The sequence below is a fragment of the Podarcis erhardii genome (genome assembly GCF_964252035.2).
Source record: "Podarcis erhardii genome assembly, chromosome: 10".
In the NCBI taxonomy this organism is placed as follows: domain Eukaryota; kingdom Metazoa; phylum Chordata; class Lepidosauria; order Squamata; family Lacertidae; genus Podarcis; species Podarcis erhardii.
In genome coordinates this window covers 37,755,899-37,779,666 of record NC_138500.1, presented here as the reverse complement: position 1 = coordinate 37,779,666, position 23,768 = coordinate 37,755,899, and the positions used below count along the sequence as shown (strand labels likewise).

General features: G+C 43.5%; 2 long non-coding RNA genes across 3 annotated transcripts in view; one reads left to right on the top strand and one right to left on the bottom strand.

Moving 5' to 3' along the window:
* Positions 1 to 23,768, bottom strand: part of LOC309351013 — a 224,287-nt gene that overhangs the window by 96,731 nt on the left and 103,788 nt on the right. The gene's annotated exons all lie outside the window — the stretch shown is intronic.
* LOC309351019 lies at positions 48 to 9,443 on the top strand. Its single transcript, XR_014160652.1, has 5 exons — positions 48 to 954; positions 2,432 to 2,575; positions 3,529 to 3,793; positions 6,174 to 8,995; positions 9,358 to 9,443. It is a non-coding gene; the product is annotated as an uncharacterized lncRNA (long non-coding RNA).

Genomic DNA, 23,768 nt, shown 5'->3' with positions numbered 1-23,768 from the left:
CAATGAATGGCTAACAACTCTACCCAACCCCCCCAAACTGAAAAAGTCAGGATTTAATATGGAATGCTAACACAAAAATTATGGCAACCAACCAGTTACTAAACGAAAATGAACACTCAATCCCAACCAACCAACCAAAGACCTGACCCTCATCTCTCTAAATTAAAACAGTCAAGATTTCATATATTACACTTACACAAAATGGTTTCAAAATAACTAGCTATCAACTGACCCAGTATTCTTTTGTCCCCTGACTACATCTTCTAAGGTCACAGCCTCACCTTTAATCAATGGACAATTTGCATACATTTAAATTACTTTGCATATGTTAATACATTATAGCTGGTTTTAACTCTGAGAAGTGGCAGCCTTGGTACACATAGGGACCATTGTGAAATAATATAATCCTATTTTTCCCATTTTCAAATGTAGATTTATATCCCCGAAAGCATAAGCATTTTCATTGCAATTTATAGTAGCTTCCATGCAGTAGTTATAACAGGCAGAATGTGTGAGGGGAAAGAAGGAGAAATGAGCTCATAAAAGCCTCTGAAAAAATATACACTCCTGATCACGTGCAACATAAGAGAAGAGACATAAACAATCTCACTTGATGGGTCCAGAAAAGACTATGCTGCAGATATGACTGCACGCAATTGTTTATACACTCCTTTGCAGAGAGTTTTTCTACAGAGAAAAAGGCCCCCCTATATTTTTCCTTCCTCTGCAATCATTAGACATTGACAGTACTCAAGAGTAATGGGGGCTGGGGCATTTGGGGACTGATAGGTCGGAAGGCAGAAAGACTGACTGAAGATGAAGCCAGAGCCAATGACAGCTGCAACCAACTATTTCTACCTTTGTCCCTGTCTTCCTGTCTGCTGATTTCTACAAGGGCAACACTGAGCCTAAGGAGGAGAAGGCTGTGAGCCAGTGCCACCTCCTGAAATGATTGTGAGTAAGAAGGTAGGCAGGTGGGTGGGGATGCCTGGGCCAACCCAAGACATTTTGCCACCTGAGGCAAGCCCCATCCCTGCCAGGGAAGAAAGGATGGCTGAAGGTCTACATCAGGAACAAGGGGAGGGGGAGAGAGAGAGAGAGAGAAAGATATCCATTGGGAACAAGGGTGGGAGGACACCAGCAGCACCTCCTATGTGACAAGAGGGGGTGTTGCTGAGGAGATTTGACCTCCAAGGAGCATGCTGTATAGTAGCTGCACAAGGCAAGACTCTTCAGAATCACGTGGAACTATATTGTTCTTGCCAACACAGCAGAAGGCATGAATGTAATGTTGATGCTTCTCAATCAAGATGCAGCAGGTGCTGCACGTAGGAGATGTAGAGTTCATTCTTATATCTTCCTCATGCATTCAAAATAATGCACGACAGCCACACACTAATGCTCATTGCCCCTGCCCTCAGAATCCCTGCTCGTGCCTAGAACACCCCCTCTCTCCCCATCGTTCCTGTGCTGAGTGGAAAGGTTTGAAATGGGTTTGTAAATGCTTTGTTATTCCTCATCAGTTTCTGATTTTGAGCAAGAAGCTGCTGCTCTTTAGACCAAGTTAGAAGGCAGAGGGTATCTGTCAGCAGTCATCAAATCAGCAAGGAAGATCTATCTTCTTTAACAACATTTATGTACCACTTGTTAAAACAAAATACGGTACCTTCAAGTGGTCTACCATCAATAAGATAGGAGCTTTTTGTTCCTTGTGATTGCCTGCAGAACAATAGGAAAGTCTCAGTTTTGTAGTCTCCCTTCTCATTTTCTGATTAAAAGTTGATAAAGAGAAATGTCTCAAATATGCCAAAATGAGGAAATGTTTTATTGTAGATATGTGCCTAACATGTTTCAGCATGATTGCCTTATCAAGAGCTTATTCTCTCATTTCTTTGCAACTTTAACCAAGAAAGCTCTGTTACGAAAGAATTTGCATGGCAAAAGCGGAACTTCCTGGTTTTTGTGCTGACTAAAAGTTAACACAGCGTTATTAATAAATATTGGTTTATTTCTACTAATACCTATACAAGAGCATAGGTGCAACTATGCCCAAGGGACATTATTCATGTGGTCATTGTGTGCTTTGTAAACGTATTCCTAAATACAAGTCCTTCACTAATCCTGTGGATAAAAGGGTTTATTCCGTTTGCCGTTTCTCAACCTCCTGCAGCACATCAAACATTATGTACACTACAGAATATGCATGTCACAAACTCTACATTGAAAAAAATGAAAACCTCACTTTTAATAAGTGTCTAGTAGGTGCAGATAAAGTTTTCAATGGGCCTAATTAGTTCTCTTTGTATACAGAACATGTGTAAAAAAAAGTGGGAATCAGTCTGTCTCTTTGTTATCTTTGCATATGTTTACTCATGAGAAAAACCGTTCAATGTGGTAGCGTATATTTTTTCCCTTTCCTTCTTTCTTTAAGGTGCATTGCTCAATTCACCATCTGGAACTTGTTAGCAGTTCTATAAGGAAGACTTTCTACATTCAATCCTCCTCATGGGGCTGCATAGACTGCTAGTATTCCTGCAAGCTGATTTAGTCATCTGAGAGTGTTTGAAAGCTGAAGGTGTTTATTGGATTCATTTTCAGAATGGCAACTTAGATTTGTTGGTCTGGTTTATATATATTTTAAGGGTGTTGGCACAAACACTTGTGTTTATGTAAATCAAACACACAAGGTAATTTACCTGTCAAGGAGAGGCCCACTCCTCCCACCCCAGCATTGCATCTTGACATGTCCCTTTGAATGAACGAACAGGGCTGATGCTTCAAATGGGGTCAAGTTACTAGGGCACTTTCCTGGCAGGTGGGTCAATGTTGCTTCCCGGGAAAGGTGAGGCAGTGGGGAGGTTGGTATGGTGCAAAAACTAGCAGGAATGCCAGATTGGCTCTGCCCATGGGTACAGGAAGCATCTGGAGTCTCCTGGGAACCTTACACATATTTTTCTGAGGAAGGCAGGAAGATAATATATGTGGCAAACCAATTGAACTGTGCCAGGACATATGAGGGAGAACAGCAGTAGCCTATTAAGGCTGCATTCTATACACACTTACCTAGGAGTAAGCCTCATTGAATTCAGTCAGACTTCAAGTGATGCAGGAGATCTGGGTTTCCCAAAATCTGTTTCTTTCATTAAAAACAGTCATAATGTAGTCATATTTGGACCACTGGGGAAGAGTGAATTAATTGCTTTCTCCATGCCTTATCTCCCAACTTAATTTCCCCCTTGAAGCTATTAACAGTGGAGGAAGAAGGGGAAATACATGCAGTTTATGTCAGGGAAACTGCATAGGGCAAAGGGTTAAATCACCCCTCACACAGCTTTATTACCCTGATCCAAAAAACCATGGGTTTTTAATTAAAGGAAAGGACATAGGGAAATCCATCCTATGTAGTATGAATATCTGAGTGGGTGTTTTTACATATTGTACGTTGACATTGTCAATCAAAGTTTAGTCCTTTATTTATTGTTAGCTTTACTAATCAAGTCTCCAATTCTTCCCCATGGCTTCTTGTAGCAATGGCTCCAATTTCTGGAAAGCCACGATAAGCGAATGTGGGCTTTGGCACGGAATTAAATGCTAAGCAAACATTGGAAGCAATCCACTAAGCACAGAAGCTGCCCATCTGTATTCATTTCCATGGGGGTCTATGCAGGGCAATGATGTCTGAGCACCAGTGGTGCCCTGTGAATTGCATCAATGGCCTGGACTCGTTAAGAGTGATGTTGCTTAATGGCAGCGGTGACAGAAACTGCCTTCCAGATGACTTGAGTCTTTGTAGGTCAGTTCTCTTCAAATTAGGTCTCTTCCTCAAGGCCCATTATCTTAAATTGCAGGTGATATAACCAGTAATGCCAGCTACTAACCCACATTTCAGCAATCCCATTATGCTTATAGCAGAGGGCTAAGTGTTCGGGAAATTGCAATCCAAATGGTATGAAATGAATGAAGTAAATATTGTTCATTTCTCCCATTCTGAAGGGTTCTCATGTTCCATATTCTTGTTCTTAGGATTCCGTCCCCTCCATGAAAGCAGTTCCTTCACTGTTGTATTAGAATGGTATGAACTATGGGTGGCCTTGTCTAACTTTGGAAATACTCCTGTGCAGTGGCAGACCTACCGTTTTGGGGGCCTGAAGCTTGAACTGTTATGGGGACCCCTTTGCAGCCTACAACAAGGTCTCGATAACCACTGTTATCTTATTCAATGGGGTGGTTCCAAGACAGATCACCACAACTTAAAAAAATTGATTACTACATCCTACTACATTAACTACTTCCTCTCCTTCCTTGGAGGTTTTTAAGCAGAGGTTGGATACCTGTCTCATGGATGCTTTAGCTGAGATTCCTGCATTGCAGGGGGGTGGACTAGATGATGACCCTTGGGTACCTTCCAACTCTATGTTTCTATGATCTCAGATTTTGATTTAAATTGCTGTACAGTGGTACCTCGGGTTACATACGCTTCAGGTTACAGACTCCGCTAACCCAGAAATATTACCTCGGGTTAAGAACTTTGCTTCAGGATGAGAACAGAAATCATGCTCCAGCGGTGCGGCGGCAGCAGGAGGCCCCATTAGCTAAAGTGGTACCTCAGGTTAAGAACAGTTTCAGGTTAAGAACGGACCTCCAGAACGAATTAAGTACTTAACCCGAGGTACCACTGTACTGGATTATCTCACATGTCAAAGTCACTGGTGTGAACAAAAGTTTCTTATGCCTTACAATTTTCAAGTTTTTGCAACTCAAATTGGATCTACTCGACCCATTTTTTTTAAAGCAATGTGGAGTAAAGTAACTTCTGGAGCCCCTCTGAGATTAGGAGCCCTGAAGCTTAAGCTTCATTAGTTTCACAGTAGATCTGCCCCTGCTCCTGTGCATCTGTTGGTCTGTTGCAATCAGGGCCATAGCTACTGGGAACTAGTCAGGTTTTTGGTCCTGGGTGAAGCCCCCATTGAAGCTCCCAGCCTGTGTGTGTGTGTGTGTGTGTGTGTGTGTGTGTGTGTGTAAATGCGCATGGGGGTTCCAAACTGGGTCTTTGACCCAAGGGAAATAAAGCCTAGTTTCACCCCTGGTTGCAACCACCTTTACTTAGGCCTGGAGGACAGCCGTGACCCAACGAACTAGTCACAGGCCTATTTGGCACATTTCATAGGCATGAAACCCATGACCTTTGGTGGCAGGTATAGGCTCTGGAGCAGTGCTATTTTTCTAGCAAAAGAGGTGCCAGAACTCACCATGAACACCTCTCTTGTTCTCTTAGAATGGCAATGGCGCCATTCTAGAATGTGAGGTGCCAGAACTAAGTTCCGGTGAGTACCCGCTGGACAAAAGCCGTGACTATTATATGGGGATGGAGGGGAATTTGATTCCATTCACATTTAAAGATGAACATTCCAAAACCATACACAAACACATCTTTCAAAATCCAAAATATGTGCTGCCCTTCTCCAGCTATGTAATGTGTACAAAAATGCATATACTAGGGTAAAGTGTGCATTAAAATGTTTACATTTGTGAGAGTAGCATGCAAATGCTTGACCACAGGATTGGGCAAGCTTGACCACAGTTTACTCCAACACTGGATTACTGCAATGGGCTTCCCTTTGAAAACTGATGCAGAAATGAGGGCAACTGAACTTACAATTGGAAAAATGAGAAACTGAGAGACAGACTCGCCCATCCCTGATGACTAGTTAATCTAAAGTAGCCCATAGTGGTGGGAGTTTCTCATGGCTTTTGTGATTTCTATTAACCATAAGACATTTACATGGAATTGTGAGAACCACTGTAGAGGCTCTGAAACAAATGCACAACTATAAGAGTCATGGAGAGAAAGAGTAAGAGAGAAAATGAAACATTTCTTCTTCAATTTACTTCAGCAATGCCTTTTTCACAAGAGTGATGTATAAGGAATTTTTGTATGTTCGTTTCAGAATTTCATCCATACCCATTACTGAAACTCTTACTTGGTTTGCCTTTCATTTGTCAAAATCTAGTTTGCTTCATGTTTTATTCATTAGTAATTACTTTGTTAAAGTACTCGCATTCATCTTGAGTTCTTTCTTTCTTTCTCTTTCTCTCTTTCCTTCTCCCTTTCTTTTAATTTTTGCAAAAGCAATGGTGGCAGTAGTGCAATGAGCTGTCTTTTGTCTCAGCAGCCAGCACCCCCATTCCCAAGAACACCTCAGAACAACATCCAGAGCATCCTAGGAAGAACAAAATGGCAGCCACTGGGAGTGTCCAGTGTCAGAAGTTAAGTCAAAAGAAAAAGGGAAATTGAAGACAGTCCTCACACCACAGCAGAACCACAAATGGAAGAAATTGGTTCCCATACAGACTCCTCTGCATTCATTTCCCAACATATGGAAATTGGGCTGAACGGGTCCTGTTCTGTTCAGTTTCCCACTCGTTCTGAAACAAATGCACACCCTTCATTTGCAGTATGCTATTCTGTTTCTTGTAACCACTGTAAGGCTCTCTGCAGCATGGAGCATGGAAGCCCTTTCAGTTCTGCACCACAGTGGTATGTGGGCAGAAAGCGCTGATTGCGCTGCTCTTTCCATGCCATGGGCCACCCCTGCAAGGTTCATGGTGTTCACGTAAAGACCTCATTCTCATTCCTAATATATGTAGTTAAAACAGCCTTCCTCTCCAAAGGCTTATAAAAAATTAAAAAGGATCGATAAAGTATGCTTTGGAAGAAAAATGGTTTGTCTAGGCAATGTAATTCTCATTATCCAAATCTTCTGAAATGAAACCTCCTGGGGCAAAAGGCTGAGCAATTTGGGGCATATGCAGCTTATTTTCAGGTATATAAGCCTTTTGGCAGTCACATTTAAGTGGTGTTTGTTTTGGTTCGGTTTGTTCTGCTTCCACATTCATTCGCAGGGTTTACGAGAAAAACTTCGTGTTTCTGTGGTGAAGCACAGAAATAGATTCATTTGCTTTGTGCTCTCCTTTCTCACAGGCATTTGACAGAGCGGTTCACATGGCTAAGGAGGGGCATGTTTCTGAATGAGAGGTCTAGCCCAAGGCAGCAACAGAGCACTGCTGCTAGCATATTTCTCAATATATATATATCATAATATCCCCTTTGGGTAGTAATAAATTGCAAACGTTTATGAACTTTAGTTACTGGAAGTGAGAGGAAGTTACCCATAGGTTATGCAGAATCTCATATACTGTTGTTGTTTTTTTACTTACCACCCACACACAAAAACCACATACAATATTGTACACAAGTCCACAGTCCTCTTCAAGCACTCACAATTACATGTGAGGGCTTGGACCGGATAGGGGCAATGTGTATGTGTGTTCTGGCTAGCCACCCCTGTCCAGGAGTGGCTGGTGTGGAGGGGGCAGTGCTGTGCAGGCCATTCCACTGTGTTGGCTGCTTCTGCCAATATCCCTGTGCACACTGCCCCTGCCCCTCCTCTCCTGATCTCCACACATTTAGGTCTGCATTGAGATTCTAACTGCATGGTTAGTGTTAAGTTGTGGGTGAACATATCAGACGACACAGCGATTCTTCAAACAGCTCTTGTTTATTCACAGGCCAGAACAGAACTGAACTGAAGGGTTCAGCCAACCTGCTTATATAGAGCTCCACTAGAACGCAACAGTAACCATTTTCTGTAACTATCCAATCACTGAACATCACTTTCAATCCCTTATTTGTATATGTGGACCTGAGTGAAAGCTATCTACAGTATCCCCCTGCTGGCCCAGGGTGAGAACTTCAGTACATAACAGTTAGGGTATTCAATAGGGACAAATGAAGGTACTACACATAGGCAGGAAGAACCAGCTGCACAGATATAAGATGGGGGGGGGACACCTAGCTTGCCAGTAGTACATGTGAAAAGGATCTAATGGGCCTTAGTGGACCTCAAGCTGAACATGAGTACCTAGAGATGTTGGGGGTTGAACCTGGGACCTTCTTCAAAGCAGATGCTCTCTCACTGAGATATGCTCTTTTTCTCTTGTACATAGGATACTAACCAAGCTGAACTGAACACATCTCAAAAACCCCTTTTGCGAGAAGGTCTGAACTGGAGCCTGCATGTGGGGACATTGGAGCAGGGCTTTTATATGTGCTCTGATCCACTTCAGGCCCATATACAGTCAATCAAAGAGGGTTCTGGTTCACACAGAATGGAGGCTGTGCCAATGGACATTCATTTCATTGAGAAGTGCCATCCTATGTAATATATTTTGCATGCAAAAAACCCCACCAAAACCCCATACACACCACCCATGGCACCTCATAATGAGAGAAGAGAAGCTGAAACGCAGCAAAATCCTAAAGGAATTCCAAAGAGTCCTGGGAATGAGGCAGAAAAAGGGACGCCTTTTCTGCAGGGAAAGAAAACTTCCAAGAAATTAGAGGTCAGATTTTGGCAAAGCGCTAGTGTAATTAAGCAAGCAGTGCAGTAAATCACAGGCTACATAATGTCTTTTAAATTGGTTTCTAATAACACATGGCCCTTGTGAAAAGACACTTAGTGCTGGTTATTATTGCCATTGCTAATATTATTAATATTCATAGGATGGCATTCAATTAAGTTTTACTCAGAGTATACTCACTGAAGTTAATGAAGGTGACTAAGATAGGCCCATTAATGTCAATGTGTCTACTCTGGGTAAAACTTAGTTGAATGCCACCCATATCACCACCACTGTTGTTGTAAACCATCTATGTGTACCTCTCCCTTAACTAGAGCAGTAGCTGGTGTTGACAGGAATGGGAGGGTTCCATCTTATCTTTTGCTTCAGACAGCCAAATGTTTTGGAACAACCCTGCCCTCCCAAAAAATCTCACCCTCCCCTCCTCTAACATGCAGACTGTGTTGCTTGCAAACATCTTGTCAAAATACTTCTCAGTCATGGCCAGAGTATTTAAGAGATGCTCTTCCTCCACCCTTGCAACAACTACAAAATCCCAAAGAGCAATTTGTTGTTGCCTTTTGTTCCTGTACGGGTGGCGCTGTGGGTTAAACCACAGAGCCTAGGACTTGCCGATCAGAAGGTCGGCGGTTTGAATCCCCGCGACGGGGTAAGCTCCTGTTGCTGGTCCCTGCTCCTGCCAACCTAGCAGTTTGAAAGCACGTCAAAGTGCAAGTAGATAAATAGGTACTGCTCCAGCAGGAAGGTAAACGGCGTTTCCGTGCCCTGCTCTGGTTCGCCAGAAGCGGCTTAGTCCTGCTGGCCACATGACCCGGAAGCTGTACGCCGGCTCCCTCGGCCAATAAAGCGAGATGAGTGCCGCAACCCCAGAGTTGGTCACGACTGGACCTCATGGTCAGGGGTCCCTTTACCTTTACCTTTTTTGTTTCTGTACAGTCTTTCTCCATGATTTTGTTACATTCCATTTTTTTAGGAAGATTTCCAACAACAATGACAACTGTATGAATAAATACAATTATCACTAAATAGTGCAGAACATGCCTGCAATGATGTGTCTGGAGATTTTGCTTCCGAGTTCCCATTAGCATGACATCCCATTAACATTATATGAGTCTGATGTATTGCAGTCGGCCTCGCCATAGGATTATTACAGGAAGCTGGATGTTACTAGCTCAGGCAGAGAGCTTCAGGCAGGCTTCCATAGCCACATGGAAAACCTGGGAGTGGTGCAGATGGCAGCAGCATTTGCAAACCTCATAGCCCAAGGACACATACCTCAAATTCAATGGGATCTTTAAGTATGTCCATGATTTCATGTGCCCAAATAACATTTGCCCACCAGGGAGTCTGCTATATGGTCTGCCTCAGATGTTTTTAGCAACTTATGATCTGCGGAGGCTTTTAGCTTAATGGAGGTTTACACAACCTTTTGCCCTACGGTTTAAATGTCTCCAGCCCTGGTGGGCCTTGTGGTAAGTGAGGGTTTGGGTGTGTGCTGGGAAGGATAAGGATGAAGGAGAGCCTTCATGTATGTAGCAGTAAATGTAAAAATAATGCAGTATCCAAAAAAAATTATAAACGCAGCCTGAATGTTCTAAAGCTTAGCTAGTTTTGCTTGGTTAGGAGTCAAAACCAACTGGTCTCTGCTGTATAGGACCATTTAAGCTGCCCAGATCTTATAGGCAGATAGCAGACCTCCTCTGTATGAACTTGAAGAATCTGGTGTGTTGTGCTGAATCTCAGTGATTCTCAAAGCTGGGATAGAAATCCATTGGAGAGATCCATTGGGGAGTTGAGGGCACTCTGTTGGTTTGTGGTATGTGAATGCTGTTGGCTGTTGGTGGGGGACAGAGGACAGGTTAGTGGGTGGAAATAAGCTGGTGCAAGAAAGTAAAGCAGGTCTAACAGTGGTGCCCAATGTTCTGCACTGCAAGTCCCATCAGCTTCAGTCAGCATAGCCAATGGTCAAGGGTGATGGGTGATAGAGACGGTCCAAAGCATAGGGAGGGCAGCATGTTAGTTGTCTTTCTGGGCTGAAGGGCAGAACTGCCAATTGGGTTCTACACAAAGGGAAAACACAACTGGCAAAAATTCAGATAACCAATGCTGGGCTTATAAGCATTGCTAGCAAGCAAACCAGACTTGAAAGAAGACACGCAGAGGAGGGTATCTTTGGGCCTTGCATTTGGATTTGTAATTTTAATACAAATCCACCCAGATACAGATCTTAATTGAAGGCAGAGGTTAGGATAATTTGCGGGTATTTCATGATTACTATCGTGACAGGGTTGCCTCCCAAGCAGGCAAGTATCTTGTGGAAATCAGCCTGCAAGAACACAGCATGTGCAGGGAAGCAACACACACAGCTGTGCTGGGAAGGGGGGGAGAGGAAGGAAGACGTTGGCAGGGAGGGAGCCTCGCTTCCTAAGAACAGCGGTCTCAAGTAGAAAGGGGTCTGCACACGTGAACCTCACCCAAGCCCAGCGGTTCCCCACCGTCCCACCCCTTCAGCACAGGGTGGAGCACATCACAAACGGCAGACTTTGAGAAGCAACTTCAAAGGTTCTCCCTGGAGGATTTTCCCGTAACAGAATTGAGAAACATGAAAATACCAAGCCCTCTTGTTTATCTTTACTCACTTAATCAGTCACATTGCTTCTTCAAAGGTTAATGCTATTTTTTTATGCAACGTACATCCCCTCCCCTCAATATATTTCCAGTTTTGTTTGTCTTTTTTGTTTCTTTGCCTACTTGGATTGATTAGGTTGTCATGCTGGAAGGCCAAGAGCACAATTGTGTGCATATTTACTCAGAAGTAAAGCCTACTGTGTTCAATGGGCCTTACTCATGGGGTACAGTTGGATAGGATTGTTATGGAGGTCTACAAAGATATGCACTTACTGATCACATTATTTGTTTGTGTTGCTCTGCAAAGCCACACACATGAACATTCACTTTAACATGCTTTGCCATGCTAAAATGCTAGCCTTTTAGCTCCTGTAAGATACGGCACAAGACAACTGTATACGCAACCAAGTCTTCACAAAAGAACAGCTCTTTGAAATGCTCAGTGAACTATATGGAGATTAAATTTATAGACATCAAAGGATCTATTCCTTCATTAATTCAGAGATCAATCCTGGTTATGGGGAGCCAGCGAAAGTTACACTGACTTAATTTAAGCCAGAGTAAAGTATGCCAGATCCAAACCCTGTTTTAGGGATACATACCAGCTGGGCTGGTCCCAGTCTGGCATAGGGAAAATAAACCATGAAAACAGAGATCCATCTCAGCCAGCATTGCCACAAGAATGGTGCTCACACAGGGGAGAATTCCTAAGCACCATTCTAGGTAGCTCATGGGAAGAGGCTCTCAACCGCCAGCCCAGGAATGCAAACTAAGAGGGCACATGTGGTTTCCCTAGCAATGCTCAATTCATCAGCCTATCAGCACAGGCCGCACATTGTGCACTCCAGGCGTGCGTACCACACACTTTACCAATCATATACAGTGGTGCCTCGCAAGACGAAATTAATCCGTTCCGTGAGGCTCTTTGTATAGCGGTTTTTTCGTCTTGCGAAGCAAGCCCATTGACAGCTTAGCGGATTAGCGCTATTAGCGGCTTTTAGCGATCAGCTGTTAAGCGGCTTATCAGCAGATCAGCTGATAAGCGGCTTAGCGCCTTAGGAAAAGGGGGGGAGGGGAAAAAACCCGCAGGAACTCGCAAGACATTTTCGTCTTGCGAAGCAAGCCCATAGGGAAATTCGTTTTGCGAAGCGCCTCCAAAACGGAAAACCCTTTCGTCTAGCGGGTTTTCCGTCTTGCGAGGCATTCGTCTTGCGGGGCACCACTGTAGCCATGAGCACCAACAGCATGGCACAGAACAACCAGGTAAAACAAATACAGGTGGAGCACACCAGCACATCCCACACTCCACACGCTGCCACTGCCTGGGCTACACCATAGAATGTGCAACACAGATGGGGAAATGCCTATGGATAGTTTATTGAAAGCACCCTATGAAATACACACAGCAAAGGCAGCCATCAGACAGCAAACACACACCCTTCCCCAAACCCCAAAACAAGCTCAACTGCAGCAGAGATGATCCCGGACATTGGCAGCAGGCACTGCCTCCTTGTCTTCAGGGAGGGACAAATCCATAAATTTTAGTTTCTCACGTTTTCAGCCTGAAGTTCTCCCCATTTGCAATTTTAAAAAGGAAATCCACATGAACATTCACATTTCTCCTAATGCATATTTGGATGTTTGGCATAATATAAAAATTTCTGCAAGTATTTCCCCCTAAAATAAGACCATTATTTACATTATTTTCACTAATATAGACATTTTCCCCATGTATATACTTCATTGTATAACCATTTTGGTTAGAGAACCAGATCGCAAAATTCAGAGTTGTGTGAATTCTGAAAGATAGCTGCATTTCAGTTTGCATCTTGGCTTCATGAGGGCAAATAGGTTGGTTCCCATTAAAATGCTAACTGACCCAATTTCTCCCCCACCTCTACCTTCTCCTCACTGTCTCTTCTACTCTCAGCAAAGTGTTTGCTGACAGAAGGGGAAAGATCACCCTGTGGATGGGGCAAATGTTAATGAGGCCCCCAAGACTTCTCCAAAATGGGCATGAGTTGAGGTGAAGCGCTTCACAAAAAGCGGCCCCTGTTTCAGCTAAGCCCTCAATAGGCTATGCCTCCCATTATTGAAGAATACTGTATTTGAAACCTGGAATTCAACGTATGCCCAACACCATCTGTCACTCAGGCACTGGCAATGTCTACCACTGCATATTAAACCATTGCTCACAAACACAGTCAAAAGGGAAAATGTATGCTGTTCCTTATGTGAGCCAGTGTTTGCAAAAGTTGAATCTGAAGGAGGGGGAAAGGCCTGTAAAGGCATGAAGTGTATTTTCAAAGCTGGCCGTGGCCGGCTTGCCAAATACTTTTTTGCCAAATACACAGCAACCACTTAATGGATGTAGAGAGGGGGAGGGGGAACCTCAGTGCTGAGGGCCAAATCCAAATCACTATCTGGCCCTCGGTATTCTCATCAGGTCACACACATGTCCAAGTCACACCCCTCACTCTGCTTTGCCCCCTCTTTACCTGACTCAAAATTGTCTTTGGAACAATTTGAAATTATGCTTCTCACTTGTATGGATGGAGGATAGAGAGGGTATTTGTGATAGCCGAATGTATGAAGCTACAAGTCACATTCATTGCTCTTCCCACATTTGCCTCTAGCCCTGCCAATGTAGCCCTCAGAATGTAGCCACATTCTGAAAAAGTTCACCTGCTCTAGTTGCGGAGTGAGTAGCCCTTGGAAGTTGTGTTTGCCTGGTCTCTGGTGGAACTAATACTCCAGGGAGGAGCTTTGTTGATTATTCCCTCCAGGTGCTTCTACCTCCCCACACCTAACAGCACTCTGGAACCATGTTTACAGAAGCACTCCTGTCCCTCCTGTGAGGCAGGTAGTGCTTTGCAACAACAAAAGACCCGCCAGGCTTCATTACAACAGTGTAACTTGTAGTTTGCCCCTCAAATGTTAAGGCTTCACAGCCATGATCAATCCTAGAAGAAGCTGGACTTGAAAAAGCTGGCTAATCGGTTCTTCTTCCCAAAGAATTATGTTCCCATAGAGCCCTAGTTTTAACCAGTCTCTTTTTATTTTCAGTTCTTTATTTTGCACTAGCTTGAGCAACCTTCTCCAACCCGGTGCCCTCCTGAAGCTTTGGAACACAACGCCCATCATCCCTGACCACTGGCCTGTCTGAGGCAGGAGTCTAAAACAGCAGCTTGGAGAGAAAAACAGTCTTGTAATTCAGCGGAAGGGGTGATCTATGTGCTACTGATCTGTCAAATATGTTATTTCCACAGAGGTTTTACCTATTCTGCACCCCCCCACACACACACCTGCCACAAATCTCTGTCCCTGTGTACATAAAGGCTGCATAATTCTTACATGCTGATGTGGCTTCATTACTTTGGGTTTTATGCCGTTCTCCTTGGCAGCAATAATAACTGATTCCTGTGTGCTCCACTAAAGGAGCCACGTGATGCTGATTCTCTCATGCACTGCCATGGAAATGGGAATGGAAATAGCTCAGGTGACCATGTGAGGTGGACCCCTGCCAAGCAATTGCATTTAGCAAGAGCTGGAGATAAAGGGAGCACGTGGACCGTTCAAAGAACTCCAAAGACATGCATTCACAGGCACCCACACACACATAGACAGCCTTCCTCCACCCCTTCAACAGCCCTTTTGATATACTACAGTTTTCCTCACATTTTTTTTTTAAATTATTCGTCTCTGTCAGCATGTTTGAACCAACAGCCAGGTTGGGCAATCCTTCCTAGAAGATTAAAATACCACTGAGGCCAGATTTCTATGATGCAGGAGTTCTCACGCTTTGTCACAGCATGCCTCCCTAGCGTAAACCTCCTCACAAGTAAATCAAGGTGCTTTCACATTTCACAGGGCAACCTCCCCCAAAGAGGCTCACCTGCTGCTTTTGTTACATAGTTAGGTGACAGGCAAAAACATTCCTCTTCTCCCAGCCTCTGGCTAATTAAACAGCCTTTAGCCTTTTAAACTTTCTTTTTGGGGGGAGGGGCGTGACATACACTTACTACAATACCATATGGCACGAAACTTACCTGAATTTTGATGTGTGCTTACACAATGCCCCCAAATGAATCTTCTTTGCTATTATTCTTAATTACTGTAATTTACACAGATTCCTTCTTCAGTTATCTAACGCTGTTTCTATGCTGGAAACTGCAAAGGGAGCTATGTAACGTCAGACACAGGCCACAACAAACCAGTCCAATTAAACAATCATGTTGCGTTTGGTTACTCCTATCGTATATAGATCTGTATTTAGCTCAAGCTTATTACAATATAGATTGATGGACCTGATGGCAACATAATCTAGGTAAGTGAATACCTGCTTCCTGATAGGGATCTGGGAGTCCTAAATTTAGGAATTTGGATATGGAGTCCCTGTGTCTGCTCGTACTGATGCAAGGCTGCCTCAGGTAAAAAGGGTGTTGTCATACACTTTGCATGACCTATGGATCAAAAGACAGTTGCCGCACATTTTGTGACCCATTAAGTATACTACCTTGTAGCCTGAAAAACTGGCTTGCTTGATTTTGTGATAACTCTGTAAGAAATGGCTGGTTGTCATTTTTCTATGCACTGAACAGACTTTTCTGAATAAACAAAATTAGTTAGGTTCTTGTAAAAAAGCTACAGCAGGGATGGGCTCCCTTTTTTATTACTGTTTATGAGTATTATAATTTCAGATGTTTAACCCTAACACTTCTTCCCCAAGGGGAACCCAGGACTGCTCACAGCAGTAAAATTACATGAAATGATTCAAAACATTATGACAGCAGTTAAAACCAGTGGAATAAAAACTTCATAAAACTGTCAGCCAAAAAGCCTGGACACATTTTTCAAAAAGTATTTACATATTTCAAGAATGCAGGTAAATAGATCTCTGCATGCTCAGAAATCTGCACAAAGTTCTGAGCAGTTGTCGAGGAGGGCGCACAATGCCTTTTGCACACCCTCCAGTCCCCTATTAGCGCACACTCAGACACAACCCCTTTCACACTCACACACTCATCATAGACACAGATTCTAGAGCCTCTGGGAAAGAACCAATAAGCAGAATTCTGCTTACAGAAAGGATGCTCAAGGTCACTATTAACTGATTCCTCATCCTCCTGCATCCCTGGTCAAGGGCATAAAACTGCCCACATAGTGCCAGTTGCTTATATCATTGTGGGAGAACAAACCCCCAGGAACACAAGCAGAAGGTTCGATCCTAAAGGACTCCTCCCTGCTCAGCAAATGTCCTTCCATGAAGGAAGGTAGTAGGGTTTAAAAATAAAAAATATGCAGCTGTGTTGAACTACCTCCTATGCCAGTTTGGGGGTTTGGAGGCTTCCTTAAACCTCTGGAACAGATTTTTGGGAAGTGTAGGGGTTGGGGGAGTCATCTAAAATCATATCCTGCCCTACCATTTGCATGAACCTTCAATTATGGAAGGATTAATTCTGTGCATGGAGGAGCACCATAGGATCTAGCTGTTTGTGTGGGTGGGCATGCACAAATGCTCCCATATGGAGGCAAGCTTGCTTGGTCAAGTAGTTTATATGGACCAGGGGGGTGGGAATCCAGCTAACTAGGCATTCAATTAACTGATCTTATATTCAGGGGGGGAAGCAGGAGGGAGAAGAGGGAGGGAATCATTTATTTATGCTGTTCATGTTAGGGCCATCATTTATTCATACTGTTGATATAGTTCTTTCATCAGCTTCATATCACAGTTGATCATACATCCAAACAGTGCCTGGGTCTAAGCACCACCATCACCACCAAAAAGGAAAAAAAGAAAAACGGAGCCAAAAATCCGCAGCACTTTAAATGTTGCTTTTCAACACACACTGTGCAAAGGTGCGTATGTTAGGCCAACAAACACATCCACACACATATACACAAAGTGGCAGTTCAATGCTTCTGGGACAGGAAAAGAAAAGGGAAAAAAACCATGTATAATTCAGTATTCTCGTCTCTCTGCAGGCTTTATATAGCAATTTAACTAAAGGCAAAGGGGCTTTCTGAGTGAACTGAAATGGAATGAAAGAAAAGCCAGTCATGGAATTCTAAGGAGGGAATGTTCCTTCTTGCAGCCATCTAGTCTAACCTCCTGCACCAAAGTGTCATGAGGAAAACTGCAAGCAAAGTCCACCCAGATGTCCTGCATTCTACAGCCATGATTTTATAAACATGGTTTCAGATAGTGTTTGCAGTTGTTGTTGTTGTTGTTGTTGTTGTTGTTTAGTTGTTTAGTCGTGTCCAACTCTTCGTGACCCCATGGACCAGAGCATGCCAGGCACTCCCGTCTTCCACTGCCTCCCGCAGTTTGGTCAGACTCATGCTGGTAGCTTCGAGAACACTATCCAACCATCTCGTCTTCTGTTGTCCCCTTCTCCTTGTGCCCTCCATCTTTCCCAACATCAGGGTCTTTCCCAGGGAGTCTTCTCTTCTCATGAGGTGGCCAAAGTATTGGAGCCTCAGCTTCAGGATCTGTCCTTCCAGTGAGCACTCAGGGCTGATTTCCTTAAGAATGGATAGGTTTGATCTTCTTGCAGTCCATGGCACTTTCAAGAGTCTCCTCCAGCACCATAATTCAAAAGCATCAATTATTTGGCGATCAGCCTTCTTTATGGTCCAGCTCTCACTTCCATACATCACTACTGGGAAAACCATAGCCTTTACTATACAGACCTTTGTTAGCAAGGTGATGTCTCTGCTTAAGTGTATGCAGTACAGTATTACTAATATATTGATGCATGCCACTCCAGTTTCTGAGTGGTGAGAGATTCCAGGTTTTCCAGGCGCTTACCCAAGGTTTGTGTCTGCTTCAGAATGAGGGGCGAGGAGACTGTGGTGCCTCTATGATAAATGGTTTATTCACACATATATGAGCCTATGATGGAGAACGTGCCGAGCATTCACATCCCCAAAGGGTCTTGCTTCTCCTGTAGCCACAGCCTTGGATTCAGACAGAAATCAAGCACTGCTCAGTCTCTTCTGTTTTCCCAGCCTGCTGCTTCCAGCTTCTAGCTCCCATAACTCAATTCTCCACTCTGGCCTTTGTCTGTCTGTGAGTTGAGGGAAGGGAACCCACCCACAGCACTGAACCACTTCCTTTGTTACCTTAATGGCCCATACTTATAAGGTTGTGTTCTTTGTTGTATATTTTGTTGGTGTAAACTGCCTTGTGCATAGTAATATAGAAAAGAGGTATACAAGTTAAAAGTGAAATGAAATACTTAGGCTGTTACCTCACAAGGAAGCTAGCCTGGCTATTCCAGGGATTTGAATCCTTGCTTAGATTTTAACATTTTCTGGTTCCAGGAATTAGAAGGCTATTGGCATGCAGCCTACTCCTCCCTTCCCAAACTCATAACAATATATTTTATACCATGTAGGTTCATTCATACTGATTTCAGCTAGCATGTCATGAAACAAAGATACAGGGTCGCTGCCCCCCAACACCAGCGTCACTGCTGCTTACTTGGGACAGCACTGGGGCAGGGTAAGGAGGCAGAGCTTCACTCTCAGCAGGGTGGCTCCACCCCCATCCCTCTACTATGGCTTACAGCCTATTTGACTTTAATTATGCCCAGTCACTGTGGCAGTCTAACTCATAACCCCCATCCTGAATGCACTTATAACTAAGGCACTGAACTAGCTTTCAAATTATGGTGATGCCAAACCGCCAATTATCATGGTGACATGTTCATACCCAACAATCAAGTGAAAACTAAATAATGTAAGCTAGGTGGAAAGATGTTCAGCCTAGATACTGAACATTACATTTTAGACTGAGGCAGCAGACAAACAAAGGTATGGCAGGTACAATTAAGTAGATGTAAATAAGTACCACCAATAAGAAGTGCACAAGTTAGAGAACATATATACCTGTACACACTGCTATTTTTCTAGAAAAAGAGGTGCCAGAACTCACCACCTCCCTTGTTCTCCTATAATGGCAATGGCACCCACCTGAGAGGTACCAGAATTGTGTTCTGGAGAGTTCCAGCTGAAAAAAAACTCCTGTGCTGTACATCTTAGAAGGCCTAAGTGCTTACATTGCATTTATTATGGGACTGATCAGTGCTGCTTTCCATACAAGAAGGCTGCTAGGAAGTCATTTGCACAGGGCTCCCTCAACTAGATTTTACTCTTTGATCTATATCTGTTGCTGGTCAAGCAAATCAATATACCGGTAATCCTAGAACTGGCCATGTTTGCATCATGCAGGGTCAGTTGAACCCAGACTGCAGACAACAAGTTAGAAAGATGACTCCAAGATGCCTCTGTGATATTTTGGGTGATGTTAGGTACTTTAACAATGATGCTCTAATGGTATCTAAACTTATGCAGTTATTGGTCCATAAGAGTCAGCCATCATTACATATAATTGAGTTGATAAAGGGGAAATGGAATGTGTGGTTTGGTTATGCTTTAAACTTACACGATGCTAAGCTTCTCCCAATCAGATACATAATCTCTATAAATATAAAATTCATATTTTAAAATACAGGCCTGTCTAAACTCAAGCTACCAAAGATGGTGGGGAATGGTGGTGGATGCAGGGAGAGATAGTGGTTCTCTAGTAGACAAAGTAAGGCTGAAATCTCCATGTAGCCTGCCAGCGCTTTTCTCCAAACCATGCAGTCCCAGGCTGCTTCTAACCCACTTCTAGCTGAATTTCTACTTAACTAATTCTTGCATAAGTAAAAATGTGCATAATCAGATCTGACAACTACATATTTGTTCATTTAATCATCACCCGTGACCTGACGTTTCAGAAGTTTAGGTTGCAAAGCAACATACAATGCAGAAAGTGCATTCCGGTGGACTGTACATGCCAACAACTGCTGCAGCTTTGTGTGTTTTATGAGGCCTGTGCAGGTTGCCTGCTGCTCTCAGGGATAGTGGAAGATGCAGGCACGGATGCTGCTTCCCAGTGTTGAACTACAATTCAGTTGCCACTCTGGTTGGTATTTGTAAACAGAATGGGAGGCACCATCCTGTCCTTCATCTCAGGCAGCGGAATGTCTTGGGTTAGCCTGCTGATATCCAGTTTCTGCACCTTCCTCTGCTCAGGACTTGTGCAAGCTGTCTCTGTAGCTGGCACATATGCATCTCTATGCTGACAGCATTGTGGAAGGAGACCAGAGAAAGTACATATCCCATTCCAGAGCAAGAAGATTGCAAGGTTCACCACCACCACTTGCAGTATTTCTAAAGTAGACTCTCCTCTATGAGCAACTCTCCTAGGAATCTCGGGCTTTTTAGTTTAGAACAAAGGCAAGTAAGGGGGCATATGATAGAGGTGTATAGGATATTTGTATGCTGTAGAGAAATTGGATATGTAGAAGCTTCTCTCTTTCTCTCTCACCAGAATGTTGGAGGATTCAGAACAGATAAAATAAAGTATTCTTCATGCAGTGCATAAACTACGGAAGCTGGTACCACAACATGGAGTGATGGCCATCAACTCAGATGGTTTTTAAAAAGAGAATTAGGCAACTTTGTGGAAGATAAGGCTATCTGGTTGGCTATTATGGGAGCAAGCTGCTAGATGGGCCATTCACCTGACACAGCAGGGGCTCTTATGTTCTTATGAATTTTAAGTGTTTAATTTAAGGTTATTTTTTAAAATACTGTTTAATCAATAGCTCGTGGCAACAACCTATCCATTACAAACAGTACTTTTCTTTTGCTGATGTTGCTTTTAAGCATTTCAAACATTTGCACAATCATGAGTGAAAGAGGCTTTCACAACATCATCATTGGCAAATTGTATTTGCACATGTCTGAGGAAGATATCAGTAAGCAGCAGCGTGCCAGGTCATATTGTTCCTTGAGGCTGCAAATCATCCCCCCTCCCTTGTGGATCAAAACAACCGCATGAAGAACTGCAGAGCTAAGAGCACCAAAGAAACATCATCAAGGACAGGAGCACTTTTATTTTCAGCAACGGCCTTTCTGTCTGCTTACGACCCCAGCTGCAAGTACACTGTGTACTTCGCAGGGTTGCTTTCATGATTACTATGAAGAACTCAAGAGCCCGAGCCAAAGCGAGAGAGATGCAAACATTCATTCTGGCTGAAAGGGACAGGATGCACCATGATCCTGCCACCTGATGTACGAGGACACGCAGAAGATGTGCAGGATCCTGCACAAAACTGTAAAATGCAGGCACCTCTGAAAGGCAAACACAGAGCAGGAAAGTCACATTGGGAGACACTGATGCCAGAGGCATGCCAGAGGGAGGGCAGGCACAATTGTTTTGTTACACCATGCCTTTTTGGGTATTAAAAGTTTTGTTTCTTTCATTACTGATTTGGAAGCAGTCCACACATTTTTGTTACTTTTGTTTGTTTGTTTTCTATCAATTTCAATGGGAGACCCAGAAAGTGCTCTTCTTGTCTGTCACTGTTTTTCATCCAAATGGCATGGGGTTTTCTGGTACTCTACTCCCCCACTGCCCAAGGATTAGACCTGTGACATTTCAGGACAAAGGGCCCCCATTTATGAGAAACTAAAAGGCATACAACACAGCCTAACAGGGACAGCCAACATGACATGGTGCCTCCAGGTGTTGTTCAGACTACAAGTGCCCTAGGGAGCATAGCCAATGGTCAGGAATGGGAGGGTAGTCCAACAACATCTGGAGAGTAGCATGTTGGCTACGCCTGTCCTAACTGCCATGTGAATGAAGCAGAACTACTAAGTGGCACAGCAAAGGAGTAACCAGGTAGACAGATGGATGCTAATCTTAAGAAGCAAGGTGGAGGAACTTAGGTGCCAGGTAGTCTGAAGCCATAGGAGAGAAACTGAACTGATTTTGTGTATAGGAAACACCAAAGGGAACCACCAGACAGCGAGAGAAACAGCTCAAGGAAAGTAAATCACGTGTCAGTCACTTTCATAAACTCCCCTTGCTTGCCTTTCACCACCATGACTGGAGAGTTCTCTGTGGGCAATGAGGGCAAAAGGCCTATTGCATTGTTGGAGACCTGTTGCAAAGATGTTGCGTTGGTACAGAATGGTCAGGTTGGATTATGCCTGCTGCCTCTTCACCCCCTCCCAGTAACCTTTCTGTGAACTGTATCGGCGGGCGCCCAATTTAGGGCGCTGCGGGTGATGTGACCCAGAGGTAAAGCAGCAAGCTGTAGAGTCAGAGAAACGTTTGAGAGCAATATCTGAGTTATGTTTGAATCCAAGGCTGCGGCTATCAGAGAAACAAGACCTTTGGGGGGTTTAATTCTGTGAACCCCTCCATTGTAGGCTCAGGTTGTATGTATGTATGTATAAATAAACTATGTCTCATAAAGACACCATAGTGCCTTGTTTCCAAAAGGAAACATGAATCCAGGATAAGCACCCAGAACCCCTGGAATCTTGCATCGCTCGGCGATTGGGGTGGTGTGCAACAATATGAATAGAAGATTCACTCAAAAGTCATTAATTTGTAGTGCCTTTTCATTTTTACAAGTAAAATAAATGAGATTCGTTTGCTTAATTTTCCATTCATTAAATGAATGTACATTGCTGTTTATTGGTGCACCTTGCACCTCTAGTCCACACCTTGGTTCTAGTAATAGTAGTTATGGGCAGAATTGCACTGTCAGTAGAATGTAGGCCAGGTGCAGTCTTTGGCCCACTCCCAGAAGATACCTAAGCATTATTAAAATCTCTTCTGTCTCCATCTTAAAACCACACCAAGATGTATTATACAGCAGCACAGAGCCAGTTTTGTGATCCTGACTCTGATCCTCATTATGCCACTCATATCGCTTTCAGGTTGGGAAAGGGCACGTACACAAGTACAGAACAGCTCGGGTCCTCCATGTTTTCAAAATAAGAACAGATCATTTATTTTTAAAAATCCACTTTGATGAGATTGCATCCACTTCAAGAAGCAGAAAAGTACACAGCCACTGGATTGCAGGAGGGGGGGGGGGGAGAAGAGCCATGCTTATCTGAATGCTGGATTTTGGGCAAAATGGCTGTTTTCTATGTTATGTACTACATTGGTTTGATTCACACGTTTAATAAAGAGCTGCATCAGAGGCAAAAATGCCTTCTTCCTGTTGTGTAAGAGAGTGAACTCACAAACCTTCATTGATTTTGCTGATTAAAACAAAGTCTGTGCCATTGACTCAAACAGCAGTAGAGTAAAGCCCGATGAAATCACACAGGGGCTTTTCATTGATTTAATTGAGCAGTGGCTCAGGGCAGAACGTTAAGCTCACTTTTTCATTTTATGTTTCTGTTAACGATGTGAAAACAGTGGCATGTACAGCAGTGCTACAGAAATTATTTCAAAGCTACTCCATGCTGACTCAATTGCCTTCTCTTTACTGTTGTCAACTGCTTGTGTTGTGAGTTTTAACAAGAGGTTTGTACATAGCAGCTGTGTCCTCCAACTGCTTACCAGCAGCAGCACTCTGCACCTGCTGCTTGAGGCAGCTGCCTCCTTCTACCTAATGGTAGGGCCAGGCCTGATTATCTTGTTTGTTATGGGGAAACAAGAAGCGTTGGAAGATTGTGTGTCCTGCTGCTATGTGGCAATGCAACAGCTGCTGTGGACACTCTCACAGAAAAGAGAAAGGAGAAGCTTGCAGTTCAGTATTTAACAATGATAAGCAGTCCATTAAATCTTGAATATATTTGTAGAAGCAACACATGACATAAAGATCTCCAACCATTTTCTGGCTGTCAGCATCTGG